The sequence below is a fragment of the Haemaphysalis longicornis genome, unplaced genomic scaffold (assembly GCF_048455015.1).
Source record: "Haemaphysalis longicornis isolate Haplotype H1 unplaced genomic scaffold, Haemaphysalis longicornis Haplotype H1 scaffold_3, whole genome shotgun sequence".
Classification (NCBI taxonomy): Eukaryota; Metazoa; Arthropoda; class Arachnida; order Ixodida; family Ixodidae; genus Haemaphysalis; species Haemaphysalis longicornis.
In genome coordinates, this window is record NW_027526335.1 from 58,530,292 (window position 1) to 58,540,137 (window position 9,846).

General features: G+C 41.5%; 1 long non-coding RNA gene across 1 annotated transcript; it reads left to right on the forward strand.

Moving 5' to 3' along the window:
* The first annotated feature begins 3,093 nt into the window (after positions 1–3,093).
* Positions 3,094–6,130, forward strand: LOC144173264 (uncharacterized). The gene is made up of 4 exons (XR_013323212.1): positions 3,094–3,398; positions 3,578–3,737; positions 3,825–3,947; positions 4,439–6,130. It is a non-coding gene; the product is annotated as an uncharacterized LOC144173264 (long non-coding RNA).
* Positions 6,131–9,846: the final 3,716 nt, after the last annotated feature.

A 9,846-nucleotide genomic window follows, 5' to 3' on the forward strand; every position in this document is an offset into this window, starting at 1 on the left:
ACTTAGTCCACGTTATTTATGCCCTGATGCGGTATATACATAGTGTTGACCGACTGTGCCGCATTTCACACTGCACGCAGCAGAGAGAGAGAGAGAGAGAGAGAGAGAGAGAGAGAGAGAGAGAGAGAGAGAGAGAGAGAGAGAGAGAGAGAGAGAGAGAACGCCTTTAATGAAAGCTGAAGAGGTCAGCATGTCACGCATGCAGTTATATATGCTTGGATGTTCGTTAGCATTTTTCGTCTCGTGCATGCTATTAAGGGTGACTCACCTGATCCAATTCATATGGGACTCACTAATTCATGACGCAAATTCATGAGACTTACTAATTCAAAAGCACCATGTACCGATACAAGAAGTTTTATAAATTCACAGAAATGACACTAACGACCCGGTTTGCTTCTTCTAGAAATACAGTAGACCCTCGTTAAGACGAACTTGGTTAAAACGAACACTGATTAAGAACCCCAACATTTTTCTCTTGTAACATCCACAATGCAATACACCTCCGCTTAAGACGAATTTCGGATAATACGAATACATTTTTACGGTCACATCGGGTTCGTCTTAACGGGAGTCTGCTGTATATCATTTCTTTGCAGAGATAAAAAAAAACAAGAAACGCATTTTGGTTTATCCAGTCTTCACTGGAAGGCGCTAGCGGTCTACCATGCGAGAGTTTTATTTCTTTGTTTCAGTAGAGAAGCGAAATATATCTAAAATAAGCAAACTAGGCCGTTGTGAATATCGGTATGTATTTGTAAAACTATTCATATTGGTGCACGATGGTTTTTAAGTCCGTTGGTCATGACGTCCGAAAGGAATGCTAACAGGTGAGTCCCTTTTAATTTCCACAAGCAAAAACAAAAGCCCCTTTGCAGGGAGCGGTTGATTGGGTGAACGGAACTAAACTTGGACAACTAAATATACCACGTGATACCTGCATTGTTTTGTATGTATTAATGCTGAAATGACATTGTAATTCCTAATTATGCTGTGCAGTAACGGCAAAAATGCGCAGAGTTAACTTGCTGTTGTTGTGTCTTGTCATAGTAATTGAAGTTCATTGAATGATCCGCCTTCTCCAGCTGCTTCCCCAGTTGCTTTTTTCCTGTAGTATTGGTGTTCAGGAGGGAAAAGGGCTGGGAAACGGGCCGATGTATTATTACTCGCTAATTAGCTGTAAGTAGCTTTATATAACGTGGGTATCTAAGAGCGTCGCAGTATATTTTATTGACTACGGAAAGGCTTGTTGTCAAGAAAAGCAGTAAATGAAGCCACGCCCTTTTGCGTTCATTGTAAACAGTAACTCATAAATGGTCATCCAAAGTTAAGCTCGGATATCGCTCGCACTCACGGCCCTCCGCGAGAAACAACTTTAGCCAGTATTTACGCGCTAACGCGGCTATTATCTGAGCTTTGTTTCGGCCTCAGTGGGCGTAAACGTCCGCTTAGACGCGTATGCCCGTTTTCCGAATCAATTAAAAGCCATCACGTGTGCCGAGTTTGTATGAGCTCTTATAAGGGCGCATCGCCAAATCCTCCGCGAGAACGAAAGTTTGCCGAAGCCATGAGGAAAAGACCGCCACTCCAGTAGCGCATTCCATGCGCATGCGTCAGCAGCAGCACGGCAGAGCTGTTTTTGCGTTGATTCACGGTACAGTGGGGCTACAACGGGTACGACGACGACGGATGAAAATCGGGACTGCGTCAACACTTTAAACGACAGCAGCACTCCCATCTTCCAGGATTCCCTCCGCTAATTTTACGGTCTTCCGCATGCAGCGCCACCAGTGGCATTCCCAAGCGGGTTTCTCAATTGCTCGCGCGATGCGCCTGATATTTACTAAAGAAATTCTCGGTCACGCTGGCGAGAACCCTTACCGCCGTCCCGTTAGCAGTTTGAATGGGTTGATTCCGGCGTGCAACTGGGAATTTTTTCATATCCCCGGGCTGTATTTCCTGTTCGACGAAGTGGAGTTTTGCCAGGAGGCGCAAAAAAGGTCAGTGCTGCTTATTTATGTCTGGTAACGGTTTTTGTTCTGTGACATCCTTGTTAACTGCGTCCGATAAACATACCGCTTCTCTGCCCGTTATTCGTGTGTCGTCCATGCTTGTGGTCGCGGCGTGTAACATTTTGTGTTGGAGAAACGTTTGCAGCCGTAATTTACCAAAACTTCTGTGTTCGTGGGTCAGAGTCGGCTGGACATTTCTGACTGCGTACGCTAGCCATTGCTATAAGGAAGTTGCTGGTTTGCGCGTTTCATGATTAGATGTACCCTTACTGTGTGGCTTTGCTTAGTTGTATATTGACGGTTGCTGTGTATCTCTGCGGTAGAGAATCTTCTCGGGTTAGTCGCTCGCGATAATCGCGCGTGCACATGTGTACAACTTCCAAGCAAGTTTGTCGGAGCGTCCGTCCTTAGATTTATTGGTATTTTTAAAACTTGCGTGGTAATTGCGGCGTTGTGTTAGTCTGCTGAGTAGAATGCATTTACTGTGCTTACCAGACCGGGAGTCTTCCAGCTTGCCCGTTGCGCGCAAGGTAGACGCTATTTCGAGTTGTGTTGATGTGTTTTCAAGGCGTCATCTTACGTTTATCTGTTCCATGATTCCACGTTTCATGTTTATGTTCTATGTTTCTTCCAATTCCTTTCACCAATTGAGATGATCTATTTTAAATAACATTGCCGGAAGTGTAGAGAATTGGAAGGGACAGTTGTCTTAGGAGTACCGCAGTAACAAACGTTTCTTTTGTAGAGGGGAAGAAATGTGGAAACACAACACGCAGCGGGTATATAGAAAGTGTGCTGCCGTTTCTATGCTGTTAATATCAGTTGTAACTTGAGACTTCAGGATAATTATTCAATATCCATAATTAGTGCTTGCTACTTCACGAACCGCGTTAGAAATAAGCCACTCTTGCATTTTTATGCCGTCAATGTCGGTTGTAACCCGAGAGTCGAAATAATTTCCGACAACGCTCAGGTGATAAGTTCTTGCATCACTATGTGTACCCAACATTAACCCATTTCTGTGCTTCCTTGAACTTAGAAAATATGCTGCGAAAGCAGATTGCTACGTTCTCTATTCGATCTGTATAACCTGTCCAGATGGCTGACTGTGAAGACATTTGTCTCTACACTGGTAGTTTGCGACAATTGTTTTCCTTGGTCTGAAGAACAGAAATTAAAACGAATTATTTCCATTCCTTACATATACCTCTGAAATCATGGCTGTGTCATTCACTGTGGCTGAAGACACCTTCGGCACGCTGAGGCGTCGTCGTGACAAGTGTGGCAGATTATGAATGCATTGTGGAAGTCATAAAGCCACGAAAGAGTGCCTCTTGAGTGTTGCGTATTTACAGACGTTCACCACACCGCATGGAGCAATGACAGGTGAGCCTAAAAATGTTCAAATATTTTTATATTTCGCCTGAAAACGTTACCAGGGCTCGTGCTGCAAAATAAATTTTAGCACAACTAATTAGGCATTGTACGACTTCTTGTAGTACTCCCTTCTTAGAAGGAAGCGTAAATTTATGCTTCGATATTTTTATACTGTTTTTATTTTCCAGGAAATAGGGCGGACCGGGACTTAAAACAATGGAACAAGGAATGCATACTGCCATTTTCCTGGTTATTGAAGGCGTGTGTTCACCGTTCTTGAAGGCGTGTGTTCACAAAAAGGAAACACATGAAAGCCGTTGTACGGGATGAAATCATTGCATTCTACAAGTAAGTACGCACTCCCAGTTCTGGAACTTTGATGGTCCCTTTTTAGGTAGTTGCAATATACGTAATGGCTTCGGAACACCATTTCAGTGACAACTTGACCTGTAGGTGAAAATGACAGTAAGAGCTTTTGGGAACACGTTGGCAAAACTTTCCTGGAAGTGCACTCCGAGGAGGCCCTGCCAGGAACGCCTGCATCTTAATTTTAGTTGGGTAAGTTGGCATTTTATTTTTGTGGGACTCAATTTATGGTAGTGTTTATTGAAGCTGCATTTTATTTTTGCGGGACTGAATTTGTGGTAGTTTTCTTTGTAGCAAAATCTTACTGTTGAAAATAAATCGTGAACTCCAATATTGGGAAATACCTTCACATTCAGCCTGTTTCGGATGCTGCAACATGTGGACAAAAAAAAAACTATTATTTTGCATTCAAGTTTTGCAAACATTTTGCTTTCACATTGAGAGTTGCTGCTGTAATAATACGGCACCACGGCCACGCCCAGTGCGGTTGCTTTCCAGAATTAGAGAACGGCCATTGACAGTCTGCGCTAATATTTTTTGTACATTGTTAGCAGCATTCCCAGAAAAGAAACCAAGAAATCGCTGATATTTCAATCGATTACTGTGCTATAAAAGGGGTATCCTAAGCAACTCACTCATCTAAAGCCATCGTCTAACAAAATTTTCTTCTTCCTTCCTTAAAGGTACATGACGTGGTCCAGTTATTCTCGAGGTCCAGTTATTTTGAGAGAAGAAAATGACAGCATAAATATTGTCTGCAAGAAACACGTCATGGATTTTCCGCCTGCGTTGTCACATCAAGATGTGGTCATCCTCCTCGCCGTATATTTCATCTTTATCTCCTGAAACTTATGCGACTTTGGAGAGTTCTTGGGACTTTTGCAGAGAGTTCTTGGCCATTTAACAGTGGCCTGGTGTCATTTAAGTTGAAAGCTCTGTTGAAAGACTTGATGTGGTCACTCTACTTGGGGTTTTAAATTATTGTTAGACGTTGAAGCCTATTCGGAAAGATATGTCGTGGTTCAAATGATTGGTAGATGCAAGCGGCATGTCAATTGCAAAATTGAAGTCGTGCTTTCCTTTGCAATTTTTCATTGGCACAAAGCGCAGGCTGCCTTTGCAGCTACTCTGTTACTCTGTTAACGTAGTTAATGGCACTGCACTGTAACGTTTTTATTATTCAAGTGCAGCTCGAAATTTTTTTCCATGGCAGTGCTGCTGTTGATGGATGCAAACGTGAAAGTAATTATTTACACAGACGGTTTGGGGCTTTATTAATCAATTTTTGTACTGTATCTTAGCTGACACCTAAGCCCTAGAAGAATGCGAAATATACATATTTGGCTTGAAAAGGTGTTTACTTTGGACTAAGTTGCATTTCTTGCTTGTTAGAGGCAGTGCTTTGGTCACAAGCATACTGTCGTCATGATAGTAGGGTTTGTATAGCACGCAACTGTGAATTTTACCTGAGATAAATGTTCCGGCTGGAAAAATGCTTCCAAGTTCGCTTGGTAAAATTGATTACGTGTATGTTTCAACGTTACCTGGCTTGGTTATTTGGGATGTCTGAATTGTTCTTGAGGGAATTAATAACGTCTTTAGAGCTAGGCTGCTTGTTAAATTTTAAAATGCGTAACATGCTCCGAGCTATCTGGTTTGTAAAATTTTGTAAGATTCACACTGGGTGCTATGAGCTTTTTTTTGGATAAGTTATTTTAAATAGCTACATATTGTCGGGGAAGCAACGCGGCTTCAGTGAAATGCTTTTTCAGGGCGCGTATATAGTCGGTTTTGACTACAGTTAGCTTGATATTACAGTTAGCTTGATATTGATATATGATGTGTTTCAGTTGTGCAATAGTGCCACATGCTTCCGATAAGTTTTTCTGTGCAAATGTTATACTGTTAGTATTGGCTCGGGTGTTCTTTTCTTACACTCTTGCAGGTCTTGTGATAATTCAACCATGTATGGCTTGTATTTTTGGCTTTTCCCTACAATTTAATAGCAAACTGCATATGTGGGAACCGGGATGCGTAAACATGGTATGGCAAGCGCTGTGGGTACTTCCGCATTTGTGGTACCTGATTTCATGTGATGAAACAGCATATTTTATGCTCACTGTTGTGTAATGCTTTTTGAGTTAGTGCGAGGGTAGATGTACAAGTCTGTTTGTGACGCGGTTGCGCTTAAAGCCATCTTTATTACCCATGTTTTTTTAGCAAAAAAGAATGGTAAATATTAGCGAAAATAGGCAAATGCCACTTAGATCGTTTTGGCCACTTGATATCGTTTTGGTATTTGATCCTGTACGCTGGTCATTTTCTGCCCAAGTGGAAACAGATATGTCTCCGTATCTCAAATGTACGCAATAATACGAGCGAATAAAATTTGCTTCGTGTTTTGAAAAGCATTGTATCTGTGCTAATAGTTGGTTTGGTATGTATTTTAATGCGAGTCTTGTTTCTTTTACATGCAGCCAAAACCCAGAACAGGATGCGGCGGGTGAAGCCAAAGTCTCTGTGTGCCGCTCCAGGTATCTCAGTCCAGCTTTTATATAGAACTGTGCTCCGATAGGCAACTGTTGGGAACTGTCAGGGACCACACTGCTGCGGCGGTTTCTGTTTTCCAATTGTTGGTATCACTGTGGGCCATATGTCAAGGCTGTGTTAGAATGGTGCTTGCGGTTTCCTTCTGATACCAATGCATCCGCCAGCCTGGCAAATGACCTCAGTTTATACCAACAGGAAAGCAGATATATTGGAAAAGTGGAGTCCCATAGACAGCTTCTCAACGTCTATCGGAACACCGTTTTATATAAACAGCTGGTCTGAAGGTACCTGGAACGGCGCACCGGATAAATCCATAATCATTTTACGTGGATCAGTGTTCCAGTAACTTACACTACCCGTTTATTTGGAACAGTGATCCGTATACTTTTATTTGGAACGCCGATCCAGATAATTTAGCTGCAAAAATATGTGGTGCACTGTTCCACTTACATTTTCAGGGTATGTGGAACACGGTTCCAAATATATAAGTGGAACTTTTTTGCAAAAAAGTTCCAGTTACTAAGTGGATCTTATGTGGATCCAGATTAAGAGTGTACTTATTGAAGTACTAAAATGGTAAATATTGCAGCAAAAAATTTAATGTTACCAGGGTTATTTCGTAGGGTAGGGTTAGACGAAATGAAATCAGTATTTCACATCTCTCAGTTTCATTTCGTTCACTCCTTCCGTTCACTTCATCGTTGACATCTGGCGATAGATCTTTTACTGATCTCCTAATTCCGTCTGAATTCATAATACGCCAGCTTCAAAAAGCAAAAAAAAAAAATCCCCAAAACACTCACGACACAGTCTGAACAGACAAGCCAAAGGCAAACGCCCATTGGGCAAATGGATTTGGCTCATTCGGATCGGTGAAACAGCGGGATCTGACTCATTTTTGATGCAAACGAGGATCTGCGTACTCGTTTTCAGGGCACAATCTCACCTATTTTCTTGCGATTCTTTTTTAGGAGAAAGTTGCCGAGTTTTTCTTGTCACTGCAGTTTTATCCGACTTAATTTAAATGTTAGCTGCATAAGCTGTTTTTCTTAAGAAGGCGTCTACCACTTGCACCGACACAAACTATAGGCTCTTAACCTACACAACATTCGTCCGTCCAATTTTAGAGTACGCCAGCACGGTTTAGTTTCCTCAATCTGCCACTCATATCGCAAGGTTAGAGCGGGTACAAAGGAAGGCCGTAAGGTTTATCCCGGACAATAAGTATTTACGCACCGACTCGCCCACTAACCTTTTAGAATCTTGTGGTCTTCCTACGCTGGCGACAAGAGCAAAACTGGCACGATTAAAATTTATACGCAACTTACTTCATAACCGCAGCCGCATCGACGCATCAAAATACATCTCAGAATCCAGAGAACTGAGACACAAACATGCGTACACCATTACGGAATACACTTTTTACAACGATTGCTTCAAGCATTCATTTTTCCCCTGTCAATAACAGAATGGAATAGTTTAGATGCCTCGATTACCAGCATACAATCATTGTCAGAGTTCACCTCAAAAATCGAGGACATGTTCTGTGACTAATTTTACAGTTTCTTATCTTTTTCTCTTTTGATGAGCCGTATTACCGTTTTCCATGCGGTTATTTTTGGTGTATATATGTTCCCGTACACGTGTGTGTAAACGAATTTATTTTTCCGGTTGCAATAACTGATTCTACGTTACCAAAGTGTATGTTTCTTGTGGTGCATTATTTCCGGTGCTCTTGTGTTTGCGTGCAACTGGTGTTGTACTGTCTACTTGATAAGTAGAACTGTCTTATATGCCGTCTGTAAGTATGTACCCACTGTTCAGTGCTTGTATGTAATTAACGCCATTTTTCAAAATGTACCTATTGAATTTTGTAAAGGCCTCGAGGCCCATTAAGGCATTTCTGCCTCCAGCCTCTGTATCCTCTTAGACGTCGTCTGACAAATATGCCGCTGTAAAAATGGGAAACTGTAAACGGTGTATTCTGTATCCAAGAACTGATGCCCTCCCGCTTTGGTCTCGTACAAGACTGGCAGTATCGAAAATAAATAAATAAATAAATAAATAAATAAATAAATAAATAAATAAATAAATAAATAAATAAATAAATAAATACATAAATAAATAAATAAATAAATAAATAAATAAATAAATAAATTTCGGTTTACAGATCTGTCTCATTTCGAAAAAAAAAACGCCTCATTTGATCGTGCCTGATACATTGCGACACCAAGTCTGTGGTATCGGGTTTCTTTCTCCGTTCATTATGGAATTTGGAAGATTGGTAGATTGATTATGAGGTTTAACGCGGCGACGCTACACAGGTGATGAGGCGCGCCGTAGTGGGGGCCCCGGTTTAATTTTGACTACCTGGGGATCTTTAAGGTGTGCCGAAATCTCGTACACACGGACGTTCTTGCTTTTCGCCTTCACCAGAAAGGCGGCCGTCGCGGCCGGGGATCGAACCCGCATCCTTGTGCTCAGCAGCACTGCGTTTCCGCGGCGGGTTTAAGTTGGAAGAGATCCACGCACTAGTTGCCACAAACTTACTATTTTTAAAGAATTATTTTCAGACGAAAATAAATGCAAATGTACATGACTTTGTCGCATCAGTATATATTTCCTGTACAGGCATAGTAAATAAAATAACACTTTTTTTTTCCTGAAATAGAGTATTAATCCACTTGCATGCTTGATTCGATCAAGTCTTTTTGTCGGTCATTGATATAACTGATGGCGTGATTTGTTGACAGGTACGCCAGAGTAATTTTCTCATTTCAGGAAATACATGCGGGAATGAACATTATATTGCACGCAAAGCACTAAATAAAAGTTTCCCGCCTTCGGCAAAAATACAAGATACACTGACATATCCATAACAGCAAAGCAAGAGCCTGAGATGTAAAGCAAGAGCATGGCAATAATTTTGTGTTCTGTAGATGCAAACGTTTTGTACCCCTTTGTTCTCTCGCTTTTTTGAAGGTCCTGTTTTCTCTTTCGAAAGTTGACGCTGTTAGACTACATGCACACTTTTGTGACGTGTTTCTTTCTTGTATGATGCCAGTGTCTTGACAGCCAGTGATCAAGAGCCTTATTGGCTGCATGCAAACACCCATACCCGACACGCGCGTATTATAGGTCCTTCGTTGTCTTCGTCACGGAGTCATTTTTCTTCATTGGAAGTGTTCGGAATTTTAAGAATAAAGGAACAAAATCCCCCAGTCTTCACTCATTGGTTCGGAGCTTCTTTTCTTTTTGTATACTAATATTCCGCTTCAACTCAACTTTTCCTTTCGAGTCCTTCATTTTTTTCTCCCGACACTTCCCCCAGAACTTACAGCTTTATTTTAAGTTGTCCGTTTTCAAAACCTTACACGCTGCAAAAACAAAGTCCTTTACAATCACGCGCTTGAAATCCGAACCAATTGATTAGTGATTTGGAGCAAGTAATGATTTGTAACAATAAATTTGACGCCGATGAGACAGTCGTGCCATACCCAGCATCTCCTTGTGCCTCAACTCTGTTTGAAGCTGACACGAC